The following is a 26,821-nucleotide window of genomic DNA, read 5'->3' on the forward strand; positions in this document are numbered from 1 at the left end:
TTACCCAGCAGCTCCTAATGCTGGGTGCCCAGATCCATTCCATGCTGCCACAGGAAGAGCTTGGGACCATGATTTATAGCCTTTGGGCTCACCTCCCTGCTTTCTATGTTTCCTCTTACCATTGGGCTGGATACTGTCACATCTAGAGAAGTACAAGAAATGGAATTGAAGGGGTTTGTCCTGTCCCTCACCCTGTGACTTGACCACCCCCAGCCTTTCTTGATCATGTCTGCTGCATTCTTGACCAACTTTCCCTGGATCATGTCCTTCAATTACAGTGACCTCCTCTGCAATCATGACCTCTCAATTTATCCGTGGTGACATCCTGGGACCACATATATTGGTCTATAATGTTCTGCTCAGTAGGGCCCTCCTTGTAAAAATAAGTCTACTTAAACCTTAAAAATTTCTTTAAAAATGTCCAACATCAGTAACCATAAAAGGATGCCAATTAAAATCACAATGCCATATTACTATACACCTTTCAAATTGGATAAATAAAAAAAATGTGGCAATATCAAATATTTTCATGGTTATTGAGAAATAGTACCATTCATAGAATGCTGGTGAGAAGGTAAAATGATACATTTTATTTTGAATCCACCACTTTGGAAACCAGTTGAGAAGTTTCTATTAAAACTAAGCATAAAAATCTCAAATGAGGTAGCAATGGTACTCTTTAACATTTATCCCATAGAAATGAACAGATTCACACAAAAATCTGCACATGAATGTAAATGGGCAAAAGAGAGGATCTCTCTGTATTATTGATTACAGGGGCATGTTAATCTGCCATGATTATAAATTAAAAGATTTAAAAAAAATTATGCCAACAATATAAAATATATTTGTTCATTCCCTTTTAGCATAAACTTCTATTGGAGAATCCCTGTTTAATTTAAGATTGTATATTCTTTGATGGCTGGCATTTAGCCTTAGACTTTTGTTTTAATTAACCATAGTAACTATAGCCATACTAGTCGTTGCTTGTTTAGTAGTTATTGGTGTATATAGCACAATAGAGTATTCATTAACATTAAATAATTAATTTGACATTGAATGCTAACTCTGTGTCATATATTGCAGTTGCTTACGTAGATAACAGGATCCTTGCATCTCTTGACATCACAATCTAGTAGACAAGACAGTATTGCAAACAGATAAATAAACAATGTCATAGGTTTTAATGAATACACACAGAGACTACTGAGAGAGCCCTATCAGGAGAGAAAAGTGTAATGAGATTTAGAGAAATCATCATAGAAAGATAAAGTTGAATATTGTAAATTCTCCAGGTGAAGAAAAAGGTGAAGTGATCGCTGATGGGAGAAATAATATTGGTATATGAAAATATTATGAAAAAAGTTTGCTGCAGGATTTTACCAGAAGTAATATAGAAATATGGTATAGCTAGAGTGTAAATGTCAGAAACAACAACAACAACAACAACAACACTATTAGAAACAGAGAAGCTAAGCATGGATCATATAGTGAAAGGTCTTGTATCCTGGGATAAAGCCGCCCAAGAATTGTGAGAAGACATAAACTAGGGTAAAAACAAACAAACAAAAAAGATGGTCCTACTTGGCCAGCGACTATTCTGATTTTAGCACAGACAATCCCATATCCTGGGAAGCCCCTAGTCACAGACAAGCTGGGCAGGTCGTTGCCCACTAGTATGTTTCCTGAATTGTATTTAGAAAGATAACTCACTATAGCCTTAAATGAAGCCATAGTGTGGAAGAATGAAAAAGGGGATGGAGGCAGGAAATTCAGTTGGGAGAAAATTACAATTTCAATGTAAGATTTCTTCTTCATTATTAGTAATTTTTAATGGTTCTCTGCCACACAGATCAAAGTACTGGGGTCTTACAAACAACTCAATAATACAATTTTAAAGTAAGTAATTCTAGTGTTAGAATCATGTGTAACATTGTTGATGAGAAGTCAGTACTTTGTTTCTTTCATTTCAGCCTTCCTGAAAAGCATATTAATAGAAGGTTGACCATTGCATGTCTAAAAATTGAGTAAAATGTACCATGTATATGTGGGCAATCTTCATGTGAAGCATATTTAATTAACATAGGAAGATACTTTATAGATAGAGTGCTCTTATATGCAAAGTTTTCACATGGAAAAATTATGCGTTGTTTGATTTTTTTACTTTCAGATGGAGTAGTCAGTTTTTAACCCAAATCAGAATTATGTGTAAATTATTATAAAAATAAATTCAATGAAATTTAAAGTCAGAAAAAAATTAAGGCATATTTGGCTATAATTATGAGATGTGCTGAAACTTTAATCTCTAAGTAGTTCAAAGGCTTAGCAGAGATGCAAAGAAGAAAAATAATGTTCAAAAGCTTCATTCAAAGATGTAGATTTTATAGAGTCTATGGAGAGTGAAGCACAGCATACCCATTTCACAAGAACCGAAAGAGTATCTCATATGGCACATATATTTTAGTAATATTGAAAACTATAATGTAAATTATGCCAATAATTTTTTTAAAATCCCACGTTTTAGACGGATATAAAATTAAAATAAACTTTACCTTCATTATAGTCCCACACCCTTGAGGAAATTACAATAACCTTTATAAATTTACTAGGCTGCTACAAACACATCTATGTACATACTTATATTTGCACAAATGGAATCATATTATATATATTTTGCAAAAGAGCCTTTCTTTTATCCTTCTAGTTAAAGTTGAAACCTCATTTGACATTTGTTAGTTCTGCATTAAGTTTCATAGACTGAATATTTAGAAAGCTAGACTGTGAATAGACAGGGTCACCAAATCAGTTGTTTTTCAGTAGAAATTACTGTTTTCCTTTTTCTCAACTTACTGTTTGATCCCTAGGCAGTCAAAGAACCAGCTGTGCAATCAATCCACATTACTTAAAAAGACTGTCAAAAATATTATTTTGACTCTTTTTTGATCTTTTTTTAATACATAGAAAAGACCACAATCAAAGCATTCATTCATTAATCAAATATTTATTAAGTATATACCATGTGTCGGGCACTTAGATGTGAAGAAAAACATGACAATCACTTTTATAATATACTACATAAATAATTATTATCACCATTATTTTTATTGTTACCTCTAAAAGTTTGTCAGCTTACATTTCCATCCTAAACAATGAAATTTACTTTTGTAACGTGGGAATTCACTTTAAATATATAATTCTTGTAAGCTTATACTTCCTCAAGAACTAATATATTGTTCATACAATATCAACTACCCTCCAGAGTTTTTATTATTAAATAAAATACATAGTTTATTTAGATTTCCTTAATTCTCACCTAATGTCCATTTTCAGTTTTAAGTCCCATCCAAGTTATCATTTAGTTGATATATCTCTTTATGTTGCTCTCATGTATCATGATGTGTTATTTTATTAATATTTTAAGGTTTATTCATTTTATTATTCTTTATTTTGTTCTATTTATTATTTTATTTTTTAATTTACATCCAAGTTAGTTAGCATATACTGTACCAATGATTTCAAGAGTAGATTCCTTAATGACTCTTACCCATTTAGCCCATCCCCCCTCCCAAAACCCCTCCAGCAACCCTCTATTTGTTCTCCATATTTAAGAGTCTCTTATCTTTTGACCCTCTGTCTGTTTTTATATTATTTTTTCCCTTCCTTTATGTTCATCTGTTTTGTATCTTAAATTCCTCGTATGGGTGAAGTCATACAATATTTGTCTTTCTCTGACTAATTTCGCTCAGCATAATACCATGTAGCTCCATCCATGTAGTTGCAAATGGCAAGGTTTCATTCTTTTTGATTGCTGAGTAATACTTCATTGTATATATATACCACATCTTCTTTATCCATTCATCCATCGATAGACATGTGGACTCTTTCCATACATTGGCTACTGTTGATAGTGCTGCTATAAATATTGGGGTGCATGTGCCCCTTCGAAACAACATACCTGTATCCCTTGGATAAATACCTAGTAGTGCAATTGCTCGGTGGTAGGGTAGTTCTATTTTCAGTTTTTTGAGGAACCTCCATACTGTTTTCCAGAGTGGCTGCACCAGTTTTCATTCCCACCAACAATGCAAAAGAGATCCTCTTTCTCCGCATCCTCACCAATATCTGTTGTTGCCTGTGTTGTTAATGTTAGCCATTCTAACAAGTGTGAGGTGGAACCTCATTGTGGTTTTCATTTGTATTTCCCTGATAATGAGTGATGTTGAGCATATTTTCATGGGTCACTTGGCCATCTGGATGTCTTCTTTGGAGAAGTGTCTATTCATGTCTTCTGCCCATTTCTTCACTGGATTGTTTGTTTTTTGGGTGTTGAGTTTGACAAGGTCTTTATAGATTTTGGATACTAGCCCTTTATCTGATATGTCATTTGCAAATATATTCTCCCATTCCGTCACTTGACTTTTAGTTTTGCTGATTGTTTCTTTTGCTGCAAAGAAGCTTTTTATGTTGATGAGGTCCCAGTAGTTCATTTTTGCTTTTATTTCCCTTGCCTCCAGAGACATGTTGAGTAAGAAGTTGCTGCGGGTCAGGTCAAAGAGGTTTTTGCCTGCTTTCTTCTCGAGGATTTTGATGGCTTCCTGTCTTATGTTTAGGTCTTTCGTCCATTTTGAGTTTATTTTTGTGTGTGGTGTAGGAAAGTGGTCCAGGTTCATTCTTCTGCATGTCGCTGTCCAGTATTCCCAGCACCACTTGCTGAAGAGACTGTCTTTATTCCATTGGATATTCTTTCCTGCTTTGTCAAAGATTAGTTGGCCATGCATTTATGGGTGTATTTTTGAGTTCTCTATTCTGTTCCATTTATCTGAGGGTCTGTTTTTGTGACAGTACCATACTGTCTTCATGATTATAGCTTTGTAATACAGCTTGAAGTCCGGGATTGTGACACCTCCAGCTTCAGTTTTCTTTTTCAAGATTGCTTTTGCTATTCAGGGTCTTTCCAGGTTCTATACAAATTTTAGGATTATTTGTTCTAGCTCTGTGATGATTTCTGGTGTTATTTTGATAGGGATTACATTGAATATGTAGATCGCTTTGGGTAGTATTGACAAAGTCGCAGGATATAATATCAATGCACAAGAATCAGTTGCATTCCTATACACCAATAATGAAGCAACAGAAAGAGAAATCAATCCATTTACAATTGCACCAAAAAACATAAAATACCTAGGAATAAATCTAACTGAAGAGGTGAAAATCTGTGCATTGAAAACTATAGAAAGCTTATGAAAGAAATTGAAGAAGACACAAAAAATGGAAAAATAACGTTTATTCATTTTAGAGAGACAGCACACAAACGGGGGAAGGGCAGAGGGAGAGGAATACACAGAATCCAAAGCAGGCTCCAGGCTTTGAGTTGTCAGCACAGAGCCTGATAGCAAGGCTTGAACCCACAAACTAAGAGATCATGACCTGAGCTGAATTCAGACACTTAACCGACTGAGCCACCCAGAAGCCCCATCTATCATGATGTTTAAAAAGTAATTTAACAGAAAATTCACATAAAATACACTTATCTGTTTAAAAAAACAGTGTATTAACATTTTTTTTAATTTGAGCATGGATGACACACAATAATATATTGGTATCAGTTATACAAACTGATTCAACAATTCTGTATGTTACATTATGCTCAACACAAGTGTAGGTACTATCTGTAACTATGTGATGTTATTATAATACCATTGTCTATATTCCTTCTGCTATACCCTTAATTCCTTGACTTATTTATTCCATAAATGGAAGCCTGTAGCTCCCCCTCTCCTTTACCCATTTTGCCCATGCTTCTACTCTCACCTGTGGAAATCATCAGTTTGTTCTCTATATTTATAGGTCTGATTCTGCTTCTCAATAGGTTTATTCATTGTTTTGTTTTTTAGATTCCACATATGATGAAAGTTTAGATTCTACATATGACAGAAATTACATGGTATTTATCTTTTTTTCTGTATGACACATTTGGCTTAGCACAATGCCTGCTAGGTCCATTCATGTTGGCACAAATGGCTAGATTACATTATTTTTTTGTGGCTCAGTAATATTCGATTTTACATCTATCATCTATCTATCTATCTATCTATCATCTATCTTCTTTTTTTCATTCATTTATTAATGGACACTTGGACTGCTTTCATATCTTAACTATTATAAATAATGCTGCATAGGGGCACATATATCTTTCCAAATTAGTGTTTTCATTTTCTTTGTGTAAATACCCAGTAATAGAATTACTGGATCATATGGTATTTTTATTTTTCATTTCTTAGGAATGTCCATAATATTTTTCACAGTGGCTATACAAATTTACAATTCCAGCAGCAGTGCATGAAAGTTTATTTTTTACCACGTCCTTGCCAACACTTATTCCTGATCTTTTTTATGCTAGCCATTCTGCCAGGTATGAGATGATATCTCACTGTGGTTTAGATTTGCACTTCCCTGATGATTAGTGACACTGAGCATCTTTTTATGTGTCTTTTGTCCATCTGTATGGCCAAAAGTATCTATTCGGGTCCTCTGACAATTTTTAATTGGGTTATTTTTTTTTCGTGTTTGTTTTGAGTGGTATAAGTTCCTTACATATTTTAGATATTAACTCCTTATTGGATATATCATTTGCAAACATCTTCTCCCATTCAGTAGGTTGCCTTCTGTTTTGTTGAAGGCATTCTTTGCTGTGCAGAAACTTTTTATTTGGATGTAGTCTCAATAGTTTATTATTCTTTATTTGAGTACAGTTGACATACGGTGTTACATTAGTTTCAGGTGTCTGGCATAGTGATTTGCCAAGTGTTTAAATTACGCTATGTACACTACAAGTTTGCTTTTGTTCCTCACCTTAGGAGACATATATAGAAAGCCAACCACAGCCAATGTCAGAGAAATTACTGACCATTTGTCTTCTAAGGGTTTTATGTTTTCAGGTCTCACATTTTGAGTATATTTTTGTGTTTGATATAAGAATGTGGTCCAGTTTCATCCTTTCACATGTAGCTATGCCACATTCTTGTACAAACACAACTTCTATTTAGTTTCAAAATATTTTCATCATTTTGAACTAAAACTCCTTACTAAGTAGTTTCTCTTTATTTCCTTTCCCCATATCTGTACCACAAAGTAGTAAAAACACCTACCTGTATTACTTATCTGTGAACTTATCTATTCATTCTATCTATTTCATTCAAGTGAAATCATAAAACATGTGACCTGGTATGCCAGACATTTTTCATTTAATACAATGTATTAGAGTTTGATCCACATTGTAGCATGCATTCCATTTTGTAGTAAAATGATATTCTCTTATATAAGATAATAAAATGTAATATATATACATATATATCACCATGTTTATTCATTCACACATGATGTATAGTAGTAATTGCACATTTTGGATATTGAAAATAATGCTTATGTGTGTATGTGTATTTATGTACTTTTTAATAATTTTTTTTTCAACGTTTATTAATTTTTGGCACAGAGAGAGACAGAGCATGAATGGGGGAGGGGCAGAGAGAGAGGAAGACACAGAATCTGAAACAGGCTCCAGGCTCTGAGCCGTCAGCCCAGAGCCTGACGCGGGGCTCGAACTCACGGACCGCGAGATCGTGACCTGGCTGAAGTCGGACGCTTAACCGACTGCGCCACCCAGGCGCCCCTTTATGTACTTTTTAAAGTACCTGTTTTTAATTTTGGAAGTCATAAACCTTTGAGTGAAATTGCTATGTGATAACTCTGCTTAATTTTAAGGATCACTTTATCAAAGCAAGTGAAGTATTTTACATTTCCACAAGTAGTAGAATTACAGTTGTTCAAATTTATCCACATACCTGCCAACACTTGTTTTATTTCCACTTTATATAACTGTCCGAAGGAGTGTGAAGTGGTATCACATTGTGGTTTTGATTTGCATGTAGCTAAAGACTAGTGACATTGAGTTTCATTTCATGTGCTTTTGGGACATTTGCATATTTTTTGTGAAGAAATATCTATTCATGTTTATATTCACTTATTAAAGTTGCCTTACTGTAGATTTATAAAAGTTTTTTAAAATATAGATACAAGATTCTTAATAGATATATGATTTGTAGATAGTTTCTCACATTTTATAGGTTTTCATTTTACTTTCTTGATAATGTTTTTTGACATTTTAAATTTGAACTTAAATTTATCCATTTATTTTTGTTGCTCTTGCTTTCAGTGTCATATGTAAACTCTTACTGCCAAATTCAGGGCCATGAAGATTTTCCCCTATGTTTTCTCATCAGAGTTGTACAGATTTACCTGTTGTGTTTAGGTCATTGATCCATTTATAATTAATTTTTGTATATGAAAAGAGGTAGAGGTCCTTTATTCTTTTTATGTGTATATGTTTGTTTACAAGTACCACTTATTGAAAAGACTACTTTTTTTCCTCACTGAATGTTCTGGCACCCTTATTAAAAATCAGTTGACTATAAGCCTGAACCAACCACAGACACTCACTAATGGTTCATATTCAACAATAAAATTATAGGCACTATCTGACTGTGGATCCCAAAGATTTTGGAAGAATGTATTCACCCATGTACAACAGCAGAAAACCCCTTCCATTCACAGATGCCACCAACAGGCCCTCCCAGAATTCCAGACCAAGTTACCTGCTGAAGGCCTTCCCCTGCAGATGTCAGCCTGTGGAGACAACAAGAGGTGACTGTTACTGTAAAATGTAAATTCACTAGTGCAAAGATTTAAGAAGTATAAAAATTCAGGAAAACAACACCATGAATGGAAATTAATAAAGTTTCAGTAACTGACTTTAAATAAAAGATCAGTGAACTGCCTGACAAAGAATTCAAACTAATAATCTTAAAGAAACTCAGTAAGATAGAAAAGAACAAAGACAACTAAACAAAATCAGGTAAACAATAGATGAACAAATGGAGAGGATCAACACAGAAATGGAAACCATAAAACAAAACCAAATCAATATCCTAGAGTTGAAGAATGACTGAATTAAAAAATTCAAAGGACAGTTTCAACAGCAGACTTGATTTATTAGCAGAAAGAATTATTGAACTCGAAGAGGTCATTTGAAATCATCCAGTTATAAGAGCAAAAACTAAGAAAAAAATAATGTAAAAATATTTAGAAAGCTTATGGGACTTGTGGGGTCCCATCAAAAGAAACAATATATGTGTGATGAGAGTACCAGAAGGAGAGAAGAGTGATAAAAGGGAAGAAAACATATTCAAAGAAATAATGCATAAAAAACTTCCCAAATTTTGGCAGGGGAATGGACATCCCAATTCATGAAGATTCAAATTACGTAAATAGGTTGCAACTAAAAAGATCTTTACAAAGCAAATTGTAATTAAATTGTAAAATGAGAAACCCAAAGAGAGAATTTTGAAAACAACAGAAGAATGATTTGTCCCATATAACAGAACTCCCATAAGAAAATCAGCACATTTCTCAGCAGAAACCATGCAGATAAGAAGGGTATGGGATGATATACTTAAACTACTAAAAAATATCTTGCCAACCAAGAATATCATAACCATCAAAGCTACCCTTCAAAAATGAAGGAGAGATAAAAACATTCAAAGGTAAACAAAAGTTAAAGGAATGCATCACCTCTAGACCTATCTTAAGAGAAGTGCTAAAAGGTGTTGTTCAAGTTGAAACAAATAGGCAGTAAACAGAAACATGAAGATGTATGAAAGAACAAGTCTCACTGGTAAAGGTAAATATATAAATAAATACAGAACATTCTAATTTTGGAATGGCAGTAGATAAATGATTTTTAACCCAAATATAAAAGTTAAAGTGCAAAAGTTTTAAGACTATAATGACAAATATTTCATGATGAAAACAAAATATAAAAAGGGGTAAACATTGAGGGGTACCTGGGTGGTTCAATCTATTGAGCATCCAGCTTTGGTTCAAGTCATGATCTCAGGGTTTGAGAGTTTGAGCCTTGTGTTGAGCTTCATGCTGCCCATGAAGAGTCTGCTTGGGATTCTTGCTTTCTCCTCTGTCTTTGCCACTCCCCCACTTGCACTTTCTCTCTCTCTGTCTCTGTCTAAAAATAAATACACTTTAAAAATGAAGAAACTGTTGATATCAATACCATAAACTGGGTGGGGATATTAAAAGTGTAGAGCTTCCATATTTGATAAAATTTAAATATCTATCATCATAAAATAGACTATAAGAGGTTCAATGGAAACACAGTAGTAATGATGAGGGGGAAAAAACTATGGTAGATACACAAAAGATAAAAAGAAGCTAAGTCTATCACTTAAAAACACATCAGAGTGGCTCAGGTAGTTAAGTGTCTTTCGCTCAGGTCATGATCTGGTGATTCAGAAGTTCAAGCCCTGCATTGCGTTCTGTAGTGACAACTCAGAGCCTGGAGCCTGCTTCAGATTCTGTCTCCCTCTTTCTCTGACCTTCTGTTCATGCTATGTCTCTCTCTCAAAAATAAACACTCATCATCAGGGAAATACAATTCAAAACCACAATGAGATACCACCTTACACCTGTCAGAATGGCTAACATTAACAGCTCATGCAACAACAGGTGTTGTTGAGGATGCAGAGAAAGAGGATTTATTTTGCATTGTTGGTGGGAATGCAAGCTGGTGCAGCCACTATGGAAAACAGTATGGAGGTTCCTCAAAAATTGAAAATAGAACTCCCCTACGACCCATCAATTGCACTACTAGGCATTTATCCAAGGGATATATGTGTGCTGTTTCGAAGGGACACAGGAACTCCCATGTTTATAGCAGCACTATCAACAATAGCCAAAGTATGGAAAGAGCCCAAATGTCCATCGATGGATGAATGGATAAAGAAGATGTGGTATATATATACACAATGAAGTATTACTCGGCAATCAAAAAGAATGAAATCTTGCCATTTGCAACTACGTGGTTGGAACTAGAGTGTATTAAGCTAAGTGAAATTAGTCAGTCAGAGAAAGACAAAAATCATATGACTTCACTCATATGAGGACTTTAAGAGACAAAAAAGATGAAAATAAGGAAGGAAAAAAATAATATAAAAACAGGGAGGAGGACAAAATCTAAGAGACTCATAAATATGAAGAACAAACTGAGGGTTACTGGAGGGGTTGTGGGAGGGCGGATGGGCTAAATGGGTAAGGGGCACTAAGGAATCTACTCCTGAAATCATTGTTGCACTATATGTTAACTAATTTGGATGTAAATTAAAAAAAATAAAATTAAATTAAAAATAAATAAATAAATAAACATTAAAAATAATTAAAAATACACATTAAACCACAAAGACTGCAAAAGAACAAGAAAAAATTAATACAATGACAATAACTTCTTATTTATCAATGATGACATTAAATGTAAATGAATGAAATTTACCAGTAGAAAAACAAAGTGATTGAATGGATTTTAAGACCCAATGAATAATCCAATTTACAAATAGACAGAAGACATGAATAGACATCTTTTCCAAAGAAGAAATACAGATGGCTAATAGATGTGAAAATGTGCTCAACATTACTGATCATCAGGAAAATAGAAATCAGAACTACAATAAGATATCACCTCACACCTGTAAGATTAGCTAAAATCAACAACACAAGAAACAACATGTGTTGGTGAGGATGTGGAGAAAGGGAAACCATCTCTTAGTGTTGGGAATGCAAACTGGTACAGCCACTCTGGAAAACAGTATAGAAGTTCCTTAAAAAGTAATAAAAAATAAACTATCCCATGATCCAACAATTGTACTACTAGGCATTTACCCAAGGATACAAGAATACTGATTTGAAGGGATATATGCACCCTGATGCTTATAGTGGCATTACCTACAATAGCCAAACTGGCACAGCCGAGGTGTCTACTGATTGATAATGGATAAAAAAGAAGTGATATATATATATATATATATATATATATATATATATAATGAAATATTATTCAACCCTCAAAAAGAATGGAGTCTTGCCATTTACAACGACATGGATGGAGCTGGGGAGTGTTATGCTAAACAAAGTAAGTGAATCAGAGAAAGACAAATACCATATGAGTATATTGAATTTAAGAAATAATGTGGGCGGCCCTGGATGGCTCAGTCTGTTGAGCGTCCAACTTTGGCTCAGGTCATGATCTTGTGGATCATGGGTTCAAGCCCTGCATATGGCTCTGTGCTGACATCTCAGAGCCTGGACCCCACTTGGAATTCTCTCTCTCTCTCTCTCTGTTCCTTCCCTACTTGCACTCTGCCATTCTCTCTTTCAAAAATAAATAAACATTAAAAAAATAAGAAATAATGTGGAATTTAAGAAATGAACAAAGGGGGAAAAAAAAGAGAGTGAGGCAAACCAAGAAAAACAGACTGTTAACCATTGAGGACAAACTGATGGCTACCAGAGGGGGTAGTTGGGGGTGGTGGATAAAATAGTTGATAAGGACTAAAAAATGAACTTATTTGTGATGAGCACTGGGTGTTGTATGAAAGTGTTGAATTGCTATATTGTACACCTGAAAATGGTATTACACCATATATTAACAAAATATTACTTAAATAAAAGCTTTAAAAAGAAAGAATACCTAAATATATGCTGTGTACAAGAGACTCACATCAATTTAAGGACACACATATCCTGAATTTGAAGGAATGGATAAAGATATTCTATGCAAAAGGCAAGAAAAAGAGCAGGTGTGGCTATAATTCTATCAGGTAAATCATATTTTAAGTCAAAAATTCTTACAAAAGTCAAAGAAGGTTATTACATAATGATAAAGGAACCAATTATAGAGGAAGATATAATAATTAGACATTGATTTGATCCAATAGAAAATCTCCTAAATATATAGAGCAACACTGACATTTAGGGAGGGATAAATAGATAGCAAAACAATAACAGTGGTAGACTTCAATACTCCACATTTAATAATGGATAGGTCATCCACTTAGAAAATCCATTATGAAATTGCAGTCTTTTTAAAAATTTTTAAAGATTTCATTTATTTATTTTGAGAGAGAGAAAATGGGGAATGGTCAGGGAGAGAAAGAGAGAGAGAGAGAGAGAGAACCCCAAGCAGCCTCCATGATGTCATTGCAGAGCTTGATGCAAAGCTTGATTCCATGAACTGTGAGATTATCACCTGAGCTGAAATCAGGAGTGAGATGTTTAACCAACTGAGCCATCAGGTGTCCCAGGAAATGCAGTCTTGAAAAATACTATAGACCAAATGCACCTAACAGACATGTACAGAACATTCCATCAGACAGCAGCAGAATACACTTTCTTTTCAAAGGAGCATGGGTCATTCTCCAAGTTTGATTACATACTAGCTCACAAAACAAGTCTTGGAAAATTAGAGAAGTCAACAATCACTCCAAGTATTGTTTCCAAACACAATGGAATAAACATCATAACAAGTGCCCTCATAATACCCATCATAGACCAATATCCTTGATAAACTGAATGCAAAATCCCCAAATAAAATATTATCAAACAGAATTCAGAGCCATATTAAAAATATTATATGCCATAAACAAATGTGACTAATCTTTGGGAATCAAGAAGTATTTATAATATAGGCAAATCAATCAATGTGGTATGCCACATTAATGGAATAAAGAACAAAAGTCTTGATTAATTTAATAGATGTATGAAAAGCATTTGGCAAAACTCAACAAAGTTTCATTAAAAAACAAATTTGCAATAAGGTAGGTCTAGAAGGAACTTACCAAACACTGAAAAGGCCATATATAAAAAGGCCACAAAAAAAACTTGATCAGTGGTGAAATACTAAAAGTCTGGAACTTGCTCATCTTTCACAACTATAACTGCTTACTCACTGAGCAACTACCCCTCATATGGCCTTTCCCCATCCCCTGATGATCACAATTATATTGTCTATTTCTATATATTTGACTATTTAGAGGCATTACATAAGATAAATCACACATTGTCTTTCTGTGTCTGGCATTCACTTAGCATAATATTCTCTTAGTTTATCCATGTTACTGCAAACAGTAGTATTTTCTTTGTTTAGGCTGCATAATATTCCATTTTATGTATAGACTACATTTTCTTTATTCATCTCTTGACAGATCTGCTGATCTGATTCTGAATCCTGCACTACGACATAATATTTCCATATCTAGGCTAATGTGAATAAGTGCTAAAATGTACACTGGATATCTATTCAAGATTCTAATTTCAATCTTGATTTACAGTTCCCTAATCATTAGCAATATTGAGCATCTTTCCATATACCTGTTGTCCTTTTGTATGTTTTCTTTGGAGAAAAGTACTTCAATTCCTTTGCCTATATTTAATCAGGTTGTTTGCATTTTTTTGCTATTGAGCTACAGGAGTTGTATATATATATATATTTATTTAAATTGCCTTTTATCAAATATAAAGATTATAATTATTTTCTTCCATTTTATAGACTGCCTGTTGTTTCCTTTGCTGTTCGGAGCTTTTAAATTTGATGCACTCCTACTTGCCTATTTTTACTTTTGTTGCCTGTGCTTTTGATGTTATATCCAAGAAATTTGGCAAGACCAATATCAAGAAGCTTCCTTCCCCCTTTGTTTTCTTGGGGATTTTTACAATTTCAGAAATTACATTTAAATCTTTAATTGAAGTTGAGTCAATGTTTAATGTATGGTGTAAGATAAAAGTCTAATTTTATTTTCTTGGCATAGATATCATGTTTGCATTATATCATTCGTTGAAGAGACTATCTCTTCTACAGTGTGCATTCTCAGCACCCTTCTTGAAGATTAATTGACCATAAGTTTATATCTTGCCTCTACTTTTTGTTCCATTGGTCCACATGTCTATTTTTAGTACAATACTGTTTTGACTACTGTAGCTTTTTACTATATTTTGAAATTAGGAAATGTGATATAGTCAGCTTTTTTTTTCTATTTGCTTAACATTGCCTTGGCTATTCATGATCTTTTGGGATTTCATATAAATTTTAGAATTATTTCTTCTTTTGAATTATTTCTATGTCTGTAAAAGTTGCTTCTGGAATTGTGATGGAGATTTCACTGAATCTGTAGATCACTTCAGGTAGTAAGGATGTTTAACAATATTAATTATCCCAATGTATGCACATGAGATGTTTCTCCATTTATTGGCATCTGCTTTAATTTTTTTTTCCTCAGTGTTTTATAGTTTTTAGTTTACAAGCCTTTTACCTCCTTGGTTAAATGTATTCCTAAGTAATTTATTCCTTTTGATAACCAAATGGGATTACACTATTAACTTCCTTTATGGATAGTTAATTGTTAATGTATAGAAATAAAACTAACTTTTACATGGTTCTTTTAAATCCTGCAACTACTGAATTTGCTTGTAGTTCTGACAGTTATTTTGTGCATTTAAAAAAAATTTTTAATGTTTATTTTTGACAGAGAGACAGAGCATGAGTGGGGGAGGGGCAGAGAAAAAGGGAGACACAGCATCCGAAGCAGGCTCTAGGCTCTGAGCTGTCAGCACAGAGCCCGATGCGAGGCTCAAACCCACGAACCGTGAGATCATGACCTTAGTCAAAGTCAGATGCCCAACTGACTGAGCCACCCAGGCGCCCCTATTTTGTGCATTTTTAAGGTTATCTGCATATAGGAATATGTCATATATAAGCAAAGATAATTTAACTTTGTTCTTTCTCATCTGGATGTATTTTATTTATGTTTTTTGTCCAACTGCACTGACTAGGATTGCCAGTACTAAGTTGAATATAACTGGTTAGATTGGATATCCTGGTCTTTTTTTTTTTTTTTCAATTTTTTTTTTCAACGTTTATTTATTTTTGGGACAGAGAGAGACAGAGCATGAACGGGGGAGGGGCAGAGAGAGAGGGAGACACAGAATCGAAAGCAGGCTCCAGGCTCTGAGCCATCAGCCCAGAGCCTGACGCGGGGCTCGAACTCACGGACCGCGAGATCGTGACCTGGCTGAAGTCGGACGCTTAACCGACTGCGCCACCCAGGCGCCCCTGGATATCCTGGTCTTGTTCCTGATCTTATAGGAAAATCTTTCAAATTTTCACCATCGAGCATGATGTAAGTTGTGGACTTGTCAAATACGGTCTTAATTTTTATTTCTTCTCTTCCTTCTTTACAAGTGTGTGTGTGTGTGTGTGTGTGTGTGTTTTAACATGAAAGAGTGCTGAATTTTGCCTAATAGTTTTACTGTATCTACTGAGATATACATGTCATTTTTATCCTTCATTATGTTAATGTAATGAATCATATCGATTGATTTACATAGTTTGAACCTACCTTACATTTTTAGGATAAATTGTATTGTTCATGGTGTAAGATTTTTTAAAATATTCTTTTGATTTTTTTTTTTTTGCTAGGAGGATTAAAGTGATTGCTGTTCTCTTTGGATAAATATTAAGAAGCACAACTGCTGGAAAATATGTAAGAGTAATATTTTGTTTAGTAAAAATAAAGCAAAATTAAACACCAAACTGTCCTCTAAATTGGCTGTACTATTTTGCATTTCTAACAGCAATGTATGAGAATTGCTGTTTTTTCTCTTGGCGGCACTTGGTATTTTGAGAATTCTCAATTATGGCCATTCGAATAGGTATATAGTCATATCACATTGTTGGTTTAGTGTTCATTCTCCTGAAAACATATGATTTAGATTACATATTCATGTGTTTATTTGTTATATGTATATCTTTTTGGTGAGGGGTCTGTTAATGTCTTGGCCCATTTTTACATCGACTTGTTTGTTTCCTTATTAGCGAATTTTAAGAGGTTTTTATGTATATTTTGGATAACAGTCCTTTACAGATGTCCCTTTGCAAACATTTGCTCCAAATATATGGTTTGTCTTCTCATTCTCTTGCAGTATCTATTGCAGAGCAGAAGTTTCTAATTTTATTTTATTTTATTTTATTTCAACGTTTTTTATTTATTTTTGGGACAGAGAGAGACAGATCATGAACGGGGGAGGGGCAGAGAGAGAGGGAGACACAGAATCGGAAACAGGCTCCAGGCTCTGAGCCATCAGCCCAGAGCCCGACATGGGGCTCGAACTCACGGAGCGCGAGATCGTGACCTGGCTGAAGTCGGACGCTTAACCGACTGCGCCACCCAGGTGCCCAGAAGTTTCTAATTTTAATGAAGTTACTTGATCAATTATTTGTTTCATGATTGTGACTTGGGAGTTATATCTGAAAGGTCATTTCAAACCCAAGGTCATGTAGGTATACTTATGTTTTTTAAATTTAGATTTGTGGGACACCTGGGTGTCTCAGTTGGTTGAGCATCCAACTATGGCTCAGGTCATGATCTCATGGTTCATGAGTTAGAGCCCTGTGTCTGGCTCTGTGCTGACAGCACAGAACCTGGACCTTATTTCGGATTTTGTGCCTCCCTCTCTCTCTACCTCTCCCTCACTCACGCTCTCTCTCTCTCTCTCTCTCAAAAATAAATAAACAATATTTTTGTAATAAATAAATAAAGAGATTTAGATCCTTGAGTTAATATTTGGGCAGTGTATAAGTTCTGTGTCTGGATTAAATTTTTGCATGTGATTGTACAGATGTGCTGGCACCATTTGTTGAAGACATCATCTTTGCTTCATTGTATTATTTTTCTCCTCTGTAACGTATCAGTAAACTATATTTATGGTCGTCTATTCCTGGACTCTATTCTGTTCTAGCGATCTATTTGTCTATCCTTTAATGATTATCACACTATCTTGAATACTGGAGCTCTATAGTAACATTTGAAGTTTCGCAATGTCCAGTTTCCAACTTTGCTCTTCTCTTTCAAAATTGTGTTGGCTATACGAGGTATTTTGGGTCTCTATATAAACTTTAGAATTAGTTTGTCAAAACCCATAAAATACTTTGCTGGACTTTTGATTGGGATGGCATTGAATCTATAGATCATTTTGAAAATAACTAAAATTTTGGCAATATTGAATCTCTTACACACTAGCTTTCCAATTCTTCTTTGATTTCATGCACTGGAGTTTTGCAATTTCTTCACATAGATATTATATATAATTTGTTAGATTTATACAAATGGATTTCAGTTTCTGAAGCTATTGTAAATGTTATTTTAAAAATTTTAAACTCTATTTAATTATTGTTGATATATAAGAAAGAAATTCACTTTTGTATATCACCTTTGTATCCTACAACTTTGTTATAATCATTTATTAGTTCCAAGATTTTTATTGTTGTTCATTCTTTCATATTTTTGACATAGATAATTATTTAATCTACAAAGGTAGTTTTATGTCTTCCTTCCTAATATATATACTATTTAGTTCCTTTTTCTTGCTTTACTGCTTTAAGAAGGACTTTCAGAAATTGTTGAAATGAAGTGGTAAGAAAGGTTATCCTCATCTTGTACCTGATCTTCAAAGGAGAGCTTTGAGTATCTCACCATTATCTATGATGTTAACTGTAAGTTTTTAAGACACTGTATCATTTTGGTAAACGTTCGTCTCTGTATCTAATTTACTGAGAGGTTTTACTCATGAATTGGTGTTGAATTTTGTCCAATGATTTTTCTGAATCTGCTGATATGATCATGTGTGTTTTTTCCTTTTCCTTTATTTTCCTTTTGGATAGCATTAATTAATTTTAGAATGTTAAAATAGTTTTGCATACCTGGGGCAAATATTGGTCATGATACATAATTATTTTCATATGTTTTTTATTTTAATTTACTAATATTTTTTGAAGAAATGTTACTTCTTTGTTCCTGAAATACACTGGTCTGTAGATTTGTTTTCTTTTAATGCCTTTCTCTGAATTTAGTAATAGAGTAATTTTGGCCACATAAGTGAGATACAAAATATTTCTTCCCATTCCATCCTCTAAAGGAGACTGTAGAGAATTACTATAATTCGTCCATAAATATTTGGTAGAATTTGCCATCGAACAAAAATGGGCACGGTGCTTTCTGTTTTGAAATTTGAATAATTATTGATTCAATTTGTTTAAAAAGTATCATCCTATCTAGCTCATCTGTTTCTTCTTGTGTGAGTTTTGGAAGATTATGTTATTCAAGGAATTAGTCTATTCCATCTAGATTATCAACTTTGTGGGGATATGGTTTTTACTAGTATTTTTTCATTATCCTTTTAACTTACCTGGGATCTGCAGTTGTATAACCTATTTAATTTCACTTTTTTAAAGTTTTAATTAAATTCCTGTGAATTAACATTAATGTAATATTAGTTTCAGGTGTACAATTTAGTGATTATTCATTTACATACAACACTTGATGCTCATCACAACTGTTGCACTTCTTAATCCCCATCACAAAAATAAACCCATTCCCCCACTGACCTCCCCTCTATTAACCATCATTTTGTTTTCTGTAGTTGAGTCTGTTTCTTGGCTTGCCTCTCTCTTCCCCCCGCCCCCTATGATCACTTGTTTTTTTCATAAATTCCACATATGAGTAAAACCATATGGTGTTTGTATTTCTCTGACTGATTTATGTCATTAACATAATAATCTCTAGCTCCATCCATGTCATTGGATATGGCAAGGCTTCATTATTTTGTATTGCAGAGTAGTATTCCATTATATATATATATATATATATATATATATATATATACCAATTCTTTATCCATTTGTCACTTGATAGACATTTTGGTTCTTTCCATAATTTGGTTACTGTACATAATACTGCTATAAACATTCGAGGTTCATGTATCCCTTCAAATTAGTCTTTTTTTTTATTCCTTGGGTATATGTTAGTAGTATTATTAGAAGATCAAAAGGCAGTTCTGTTTCTAACTTTTAGAGGAACCTCCATACTATTTTCTACAGTGACTGCACAAGTCTACATTCCCATCAACATTGTAAGAAGGTTCTTCTTTCTCCACATCCTCACTAACACATATTGTTTCTTGTGTTGTTGATTGTAGCCATTCTCGTGGGTGTGAAGTGATACCTCATTATAGCTTTGACTTGTATTTTCTTTTTTTTTAATTTTATTTAATGTTTATTTATTTTTTGACAGAGAGAGAGACAGAGCATGAGAGGGGGAGGGGCAGAGAGAGAGGGAGACACAGAATCCAAAACAGGCTCCACGCTCTAAGCTGTTAGTACAGAGCCTGACACGGGGCTCAAACTCACTGACCGCGAGATCATGACCTGAGCCAAAGTCGGATGCTCAACCGACTGAGCCACCCAGGTGCCCGACTTGTATTTTCTTGAGGATCATTGATGTCGAGCATCTTGTCATGTGACTGTTGGATATCTGTATGTCTTTTTTTTGGGGGGGGATGTCTGTTCATGTCTTCTGCCCATTTTCAATTAGATTATTTGGTTTGAAGTGAAGAATCTTATAAGTTCTTTATATTTTTTGTATACTAACCCTTTATTGGATATGTCAATTGCAACTATATTCTCCCATTACATAGGTTGCCTTTTACATATGCTGAATATTTCCTCCAGTTTGAAGTTGTTTTTTTTTTTTTTTATGAAGTCCCAATAGTTTACTTTTGTCTTTGTTTCCCCTTTCCTAAAAAGACATACCTTGTAAGAACTTTCTATGGCTGGTATCAAAGGGATTACTGCCTGTGTTTTCCTCTGGGATTTCATGGTTTCCTGTCTCACATATAAGTCTTAAATCCATTTTGAATTAATTTTTGTGTATGGTGTAAGAAAGTGGTCCAGATTCATTATTTTGCATACTGCTGTCCCATTTTCCCAACACTATTTGTTGAAGAGCCTGTTTTTTTGATTAGATATTATTTCCTGCTTTGTTGAAGATTAATTGACCATATAGTTGTGGGACCATTTCAGGATTCTTAGTTCTGTTCTATTGATATGTGTGTCTATTTTTTTTGTGCCAGTACCATACTGTCTTGATCACTACAGCTTTGTAATAAAACTTGAAGTCTGGAATAGTGATGTTTCCAGCTTTGCTTTTCTTTTTAAAAATTGCTTTGGCTCTTTGGTGTCTTTTGTGGTTCCATTCAAATATTACAACTGTTTGCTCTAGTCCTGTGAGAAATGCATTAGTATTTTGACTGGGATTGCACTGAATGGGAGATTGCTTTGGGTAATATATACATTTATAGATATAGATATAGATATATAGATATTACAGATAGTTTTTCAATATATGAGCATGGGATGCTTTACATTTCTTTGTGTCATCTTCAATTTCTTTCATCAGTGATTTATACTCTTCAGAGTACAGGTTTTTACTCTCCTTGGTTAGGTTTATTCCTAAGTATCTTATGGGTTTTGGTGCAATTGTAAGTGAGATTTATTCCATGATTTCTCTTTCTGCAGATTCATTGTTGGTGTATAGAAATGCAGCATGTTTTTGTATATTGATTTTGTAACCTATGACTTTACTGAACCGTGTATAAATTCTGGAAATTTTTTGTTGCAGTCTTTCAGGTTTTATATATATAGTACCATGTAATCTGGAAATACTAAAAGTTTGACTGTTTCCTTGCTGATTTGAATGCCTTTTATTTCTTTGTGTTGTCTGATTGCTGTGGATAGTACTTCCAAAACTATCTTAAATAACAGTGGTGAGAGCAGGCATTCCCATCTTGTTCCTGACCATAGAGGAAAAGCTCTAGATTTTTCTTCATTTGTTGATATTCTGGTTGGCCTGTTCATTATTTAGTGTCATGTTGTTTTACCTCTATGTGTTTGTGTTCTTTTCCATTTCTTTCTTGTTTTGAGCTCAAGTTTCATACTTCTGTGTTCAGAAAAATATGTATGGTATAATCTCAATCTCTTTGTACTTCTTGAGGCTTGAAATGTGACTTGTACTATGTGATTTATTCTGGAGAATATCCTATGTGCACTTGAAAAGAATGTGTATTCTGCTGTTTTACAATAAAATATTCTGAATATATCTGTTAAGTCTATCTGGTCCAGTTGACATTCAAAGCCATTGTTTCCTTGTTGATTTTCTGTTTAGATGGTCTGTCTATTAATGTAAGTGGGGTGTTAAAGTTCTCTATTATTATTGTATTATTATCAATGAATTATTTTATGTTTGTTACACACACACACATATATATATATATATATATATATATATATATATACTCCCATGTTGGATGCATAAATATTTACATTTGCTAGATCTCCTTGTTGGAGTGTCCCCTGTATGATGGTATAGTCCCATTTTTCATCTCTTGTTATAGTCTATTTTTTTAAGTTTAGTTTTCTGATATATATATTGCTACTCTGTCTTTTCATGTCCATTTGCATGCAAATGATTCTTCATACCCTCATTTTCAATCTGCAGGTGTCTTTAGGTCTAAAGTAAGTTTCTTGTAGGTAGCATATAGATGGGTCTTGACTTTTATCCGTTTGGATGTCTCGTGTGTTTGACTTGAGTGCTTACTCCATTTACATTCAAAGTAATATTGATACATGGGTATTTAGTGTCATTTTATTTCTTGTTTATCATTGTACATGGAGATTTTCTCTGATCCTTTCTTGTCTTTGTCACTTTTGGTCTTTCCTTCCCACTCAAAGAGTCTTCTTTAATATTTCTTGCCAGGATAGTTTAGTGGTCATGGACTCCTTCAGTTTTTGTTTGGGAAACTCTATCTCTTCTTCTATTTTGAACCATAGCCTTGCTGTAAAGAGCATTATTGGGATGCAATTTTTCCTATTGAGCACTTTGAATATATCATGCTACTCCCTTCTGGCTTGCTAAGTTTTTGTTGAGAAATCTTTTTATTTTTTTATTTAAACATTTTTAATGTTTTTTTTTATATTTGACAGAGAGAGAGAGAGACAGAACATGAGCAGGGGAGGGGCAGAGAGAGAGGGAGACACAGAATCTGAGGCAGGCTCCAGGCCCCAACCTGTCAGAACAGAGCCCAACTTGAGCTCAAACTCACAGACCGGGAGATCATGACTTGAGGTGAAGTCGGATGCTCAACCAACTGAGCCATCCAGGTGCCCCTGTTGAGAAATCTTAAGCTAGTCTTATGGGTCTTCCCTTGTAAGTTAAGGACTTCTTTTTTTTGCCACTTTTAAGATTTTTTTCATTACCACTTTATTCTGCAGCTTTAATAGCAATATATCTTGAGGTGTGCCTGAGTGGCTCAGTTGGTTAAGCTTCTGACTCTTGATTTCAGCTCAGGTCATGATTTCCTGGTTTGTGGGATTGAGCCCTGCATCAGACTCTGTGCTGACAACGTGGAGCCTGCCTGAGATTCTCTCTCTGCCCTTTCCCTGTGCACATGCTCTCATTCTTTCTCTCTCTCAAAATAAAGAAACTTTAAAAACAAATTATTAAATTAAAAAGTCTTGATGTTTGCCTGATTTTGTTGATTTTGATGAGAATTCTATGTGCTTCCTGGATCTGGATGTGTATTTCCTTCTGAAGATGAGGAATGTTTTCAGCTATTATTTCTTCAACTAAACTTTCTGCCCCTTTTTTCCTGTGTCTTCTTCTGGGACTCCTATACTAAAAATGTTATTACATTTTATGGAGTCACTGATTTCTCTAAGTCTACTCTTTTTTATTTATTTATTTTATAAGGAGAGAGAGAGAAGAGAGGAGGGGCAGAGAGAAAGGGAGACAGAGAATCTGAAGCAGGCTCCAGGCTCTGAGCTGTCAGCACAGAGCCTGATGTGGGGCTCAAACCCACAAACTGTGAGATCATGACCTGAGCTGAAGTCAGACACTTAAGCAACTGAGCCACCCAGGCACCCCTAGTTCTTTACTTCTTTTGTTCAGCTTCATTATTGTCCATTATTTTATCTTCTAGATCACTAATACATTACTCTGCTTTTTCCAGTCTGGTGTTTATTGCAGCAAGCCAGTTTCCAATCTCATTTGTGGCATTTTTCATCTCTGATTCATTCTTTTTTAAAACTCTTTTATACCTGTTGTGTTTCACTGATGTGTTCTTTTCTCAAGACCATAAATATCATTATGATTTTTGCTTTAAATTTTTCCTTAGGTATTTTACGTCTATCTGTTTTTTTTCTACATCTCTGTCTGGGGTTTTATATTGTTCTTTCATTTGTTTTAAATTCCTCAGTTTTGGTATTTGGTTTATGTTTCTGCCTTCTCTGTGTTAGAAAACTCCATTATGTTTCCTGCTTCTCAGGGTAATGGGTTTAGAAAGAAGAGGTCACATAGTGCTCAGGGTCAGGAGCTTCATGCAGTGTCTGTGGTGTGTGCTGTGTGTGCTCTGCTACTCTATTCTGACTTCTCTATCTTTCATGCCAGTCATCTGCAGAGGCTCTCCTTGCCTGATGTGGGCAACGTTTGGTCCCTGGGCTGAATGTGGTGACTTTTAACTAGTTGTGCTCTGGTCTGATTGATATGCTTGTGAAATGAGACCTGACACCCATTCTACCAGAACCACAGCCCTTCAGAACTCTCTAGTCTGGAAACGTGGTGTGGGCAGGGGTTTGTCCTGATCTTCTGAGGGGAATGTCCTGCCATGCTGGGACTGAGTCAAGCTTGACTGAGAAGGGCAGTCCTTCCAGATCACAGGTGGTGGAGCTCGATGTAAACAAGTTAGGCAGCCAGTGTCCAAGCTAAGCAGCTTCCTTCAGGTGGCTCTGTTTATGCCCAATGGTGGGGGGAATTGTCCCCAGACAGCTTCTTTTTTCCTGGAGAGGCACCTTGTAAATGCTGCCTCTCAGGGAAGCTCCTAGAATATAAAATATCTTCCCTGTGTGCCCCAAGCATTTTTCATATTGCTGTTTCTATGCTGTCTGCCCCCATGGTGTTTGCTTTCATTATTTCCAGGAGCAGTGCAGTAACCTCCAGACCCTATTCCCAGTCTTCTGACCTTTAAAACCCCAGGTTTTAGATACATGGTGTGGACAGAAGCATGCTGATCTTCTGGAGACCAGCATGCTGGGGATGACACAAGCTTGACCAAGAAGGGCAGTCTCACCAGAACACAGGGAGATGGGTCTTGGTGTAAGCAAGTTAAGCAACCAGTGGGGTCTTTTCTGAATTTCATGCAGGTTTTAAGATTTTTTTGTCTTTGAAAAATGCCACTTGAATTTTGATAGGAATTTATTGATTTTGTAATCACATTGAGGAGCATGAATACTTTAACAATATTTTGTCTTCAATCCATGAACTCAGAATGTCTCTATTTACTTGTGTCTTCTTCAATTTCTTTTATCAATGTTGTATAGTTTTAATTGCATAGGTATGTCAACTTCTTGGTTGTATATATTCATAAGTTTATTATTTATTTTCATTCTACTGTAAATGAAATAGTTTTCTCAATGGCTTTTACAAATATGTCATTGTTAGCATATAGAAACACAACTGAATGTGCATATTAATCATTTTATCCTGTAACTTAACTAAATTCACTTATTATAATAGTCTTTTAGTAAAGTCTTTAGCTTTTTCTATATGTATGGTGATGTCTTCTGCAAATACAGTTATACTATATGTTTTCCAGTTTGTGTGCCTTTGATTTTCTTTTATTGAATAGTTATCTGGATATTACTACCAGTAATAGAATTGATTAGAATGAACATTCTTTTCTTGTTTCTGACCTTAGAAAAAGGTTTTTAATTTTACACCATTGAATGTAACATTTACGGCCTTGTCATGGATAGCTTTTATTATGTTGGGATATATTTCATTCATTTTTTTTAATTTTTTTAACGTTTTTTTATTTTATTTTTGAGACAGAGAGAGACAGAGCATGAACGGGGGAGGGGCAGAGAGAGAGGGAGACACAGAATCGGAAGCAGGCTCCAGGCTCTGAGCCATCAGCCCAGAGCCTGACGCGGGGCTCGAACTCACAGACTGCGAGATCGTGACCTGGGCTGAAGTCGGACACTCAACCGACTGAGCCACCCAGGCGCCCCTATTTCATTCATTTTTTAAATATTTTTTTCAACTTTTTGAAACTGTTTATTTTCCATTAACCTTATTTCTTTTTTGTTTCTCTGTAGAAAAGCAGCTTCAGACAAGTCAGTGGTTGTTCCTACCTATTCAGTAGCCCGGGCAGTGGGAGCTGCAGACCAGTCTTCAGTGGCAGGACGAGTGCTCCAGTCCTCAGTAGGGAATTGCTGACTAGGCACAGAGGGCACCTGCATGCCTTCAGACCAGTTTGTGACTTCAAGTTGAGTAACAGTGAACTCAGGAACTGGAACAGTCCATTCACCCTGAAATTATTCCTTGGTCACAGCCTTTATGGCAGCAGCTTGCTCTTTCTTTTCAATCTCTTCAGGATCCCTATAGAAGGAGAGATCAGGCATGACCTCCCATAGGTGTTCACAGGAAATGGTGCCACACATGCACAGAACTTCCTGGGCCAGCATCCACCACATCAAGCCCACCGAGTGAGCTCCCTTGTTTTTGCAAGGGATGGCAATGTCCACATAGCGCAGAGAGTCTGTGCTACACAGACCAATGGCAGGCAGGTTAACATTAGAAGCTTCTGTGAGTGGTCAGCCCTGGGATCAGTAACCACCAGAAGTCTTGGCTCCCAGAAAGCTGCCTAGATGTTGTTAGTGAAGGTTCCAGGAGTGAAGCGGCCAGCAATAGGAGTGGCTCCAGTAGCAGCAGCAAACTTCAGCACAGCTTGCTGGCCAGTATTCCGGGATGATATAACACTGACATCAGCTGGATTTTCAATAGCAACAATGGCATGAGTTGCCAGCAGAATCTTCTCCTAAGGTTCTCTTCAGATTTATGATGTAAATACCATCACTTTTCCTTTTTTAGATGTGCTGTTCCCTTTGGAAGTCAAGGTTGGTGCCATCTAAGTGGGTTCCTGCTGCAAGAAATTTGAGGACATCGTCCTTCATTTGCAGGACATCAAGGGCTCTGGACAT

General features: G+C 35.1%; 1 pseudogene; it reads right to left on the reverse strand.

Moving 5' to 3' along the window:
* LOC124509269 (40S ribosomal protein SA-like) lies at positions 1-26,821 on the reverse strand (annotated as a pseudogene).

The sequence above is a fragment of the Lynx rufus genome, unplaced genomic scaffold (genome assembly GCF_022079265.1).
Source record: "Lynx rufus isolate CCGP_SWC_20201006 ecotype Redwood Valley unplaced genomic scaffold, mLynRuf1.p SCAF_14, whole genome shotgun sequence".
Taxonomy (NCBI): domain Eukaryota; kingdom Metazoa; phylum Chordata; class Mammalia; order Carnivora; family Felidae; genus Lynx; species Lynx rufus.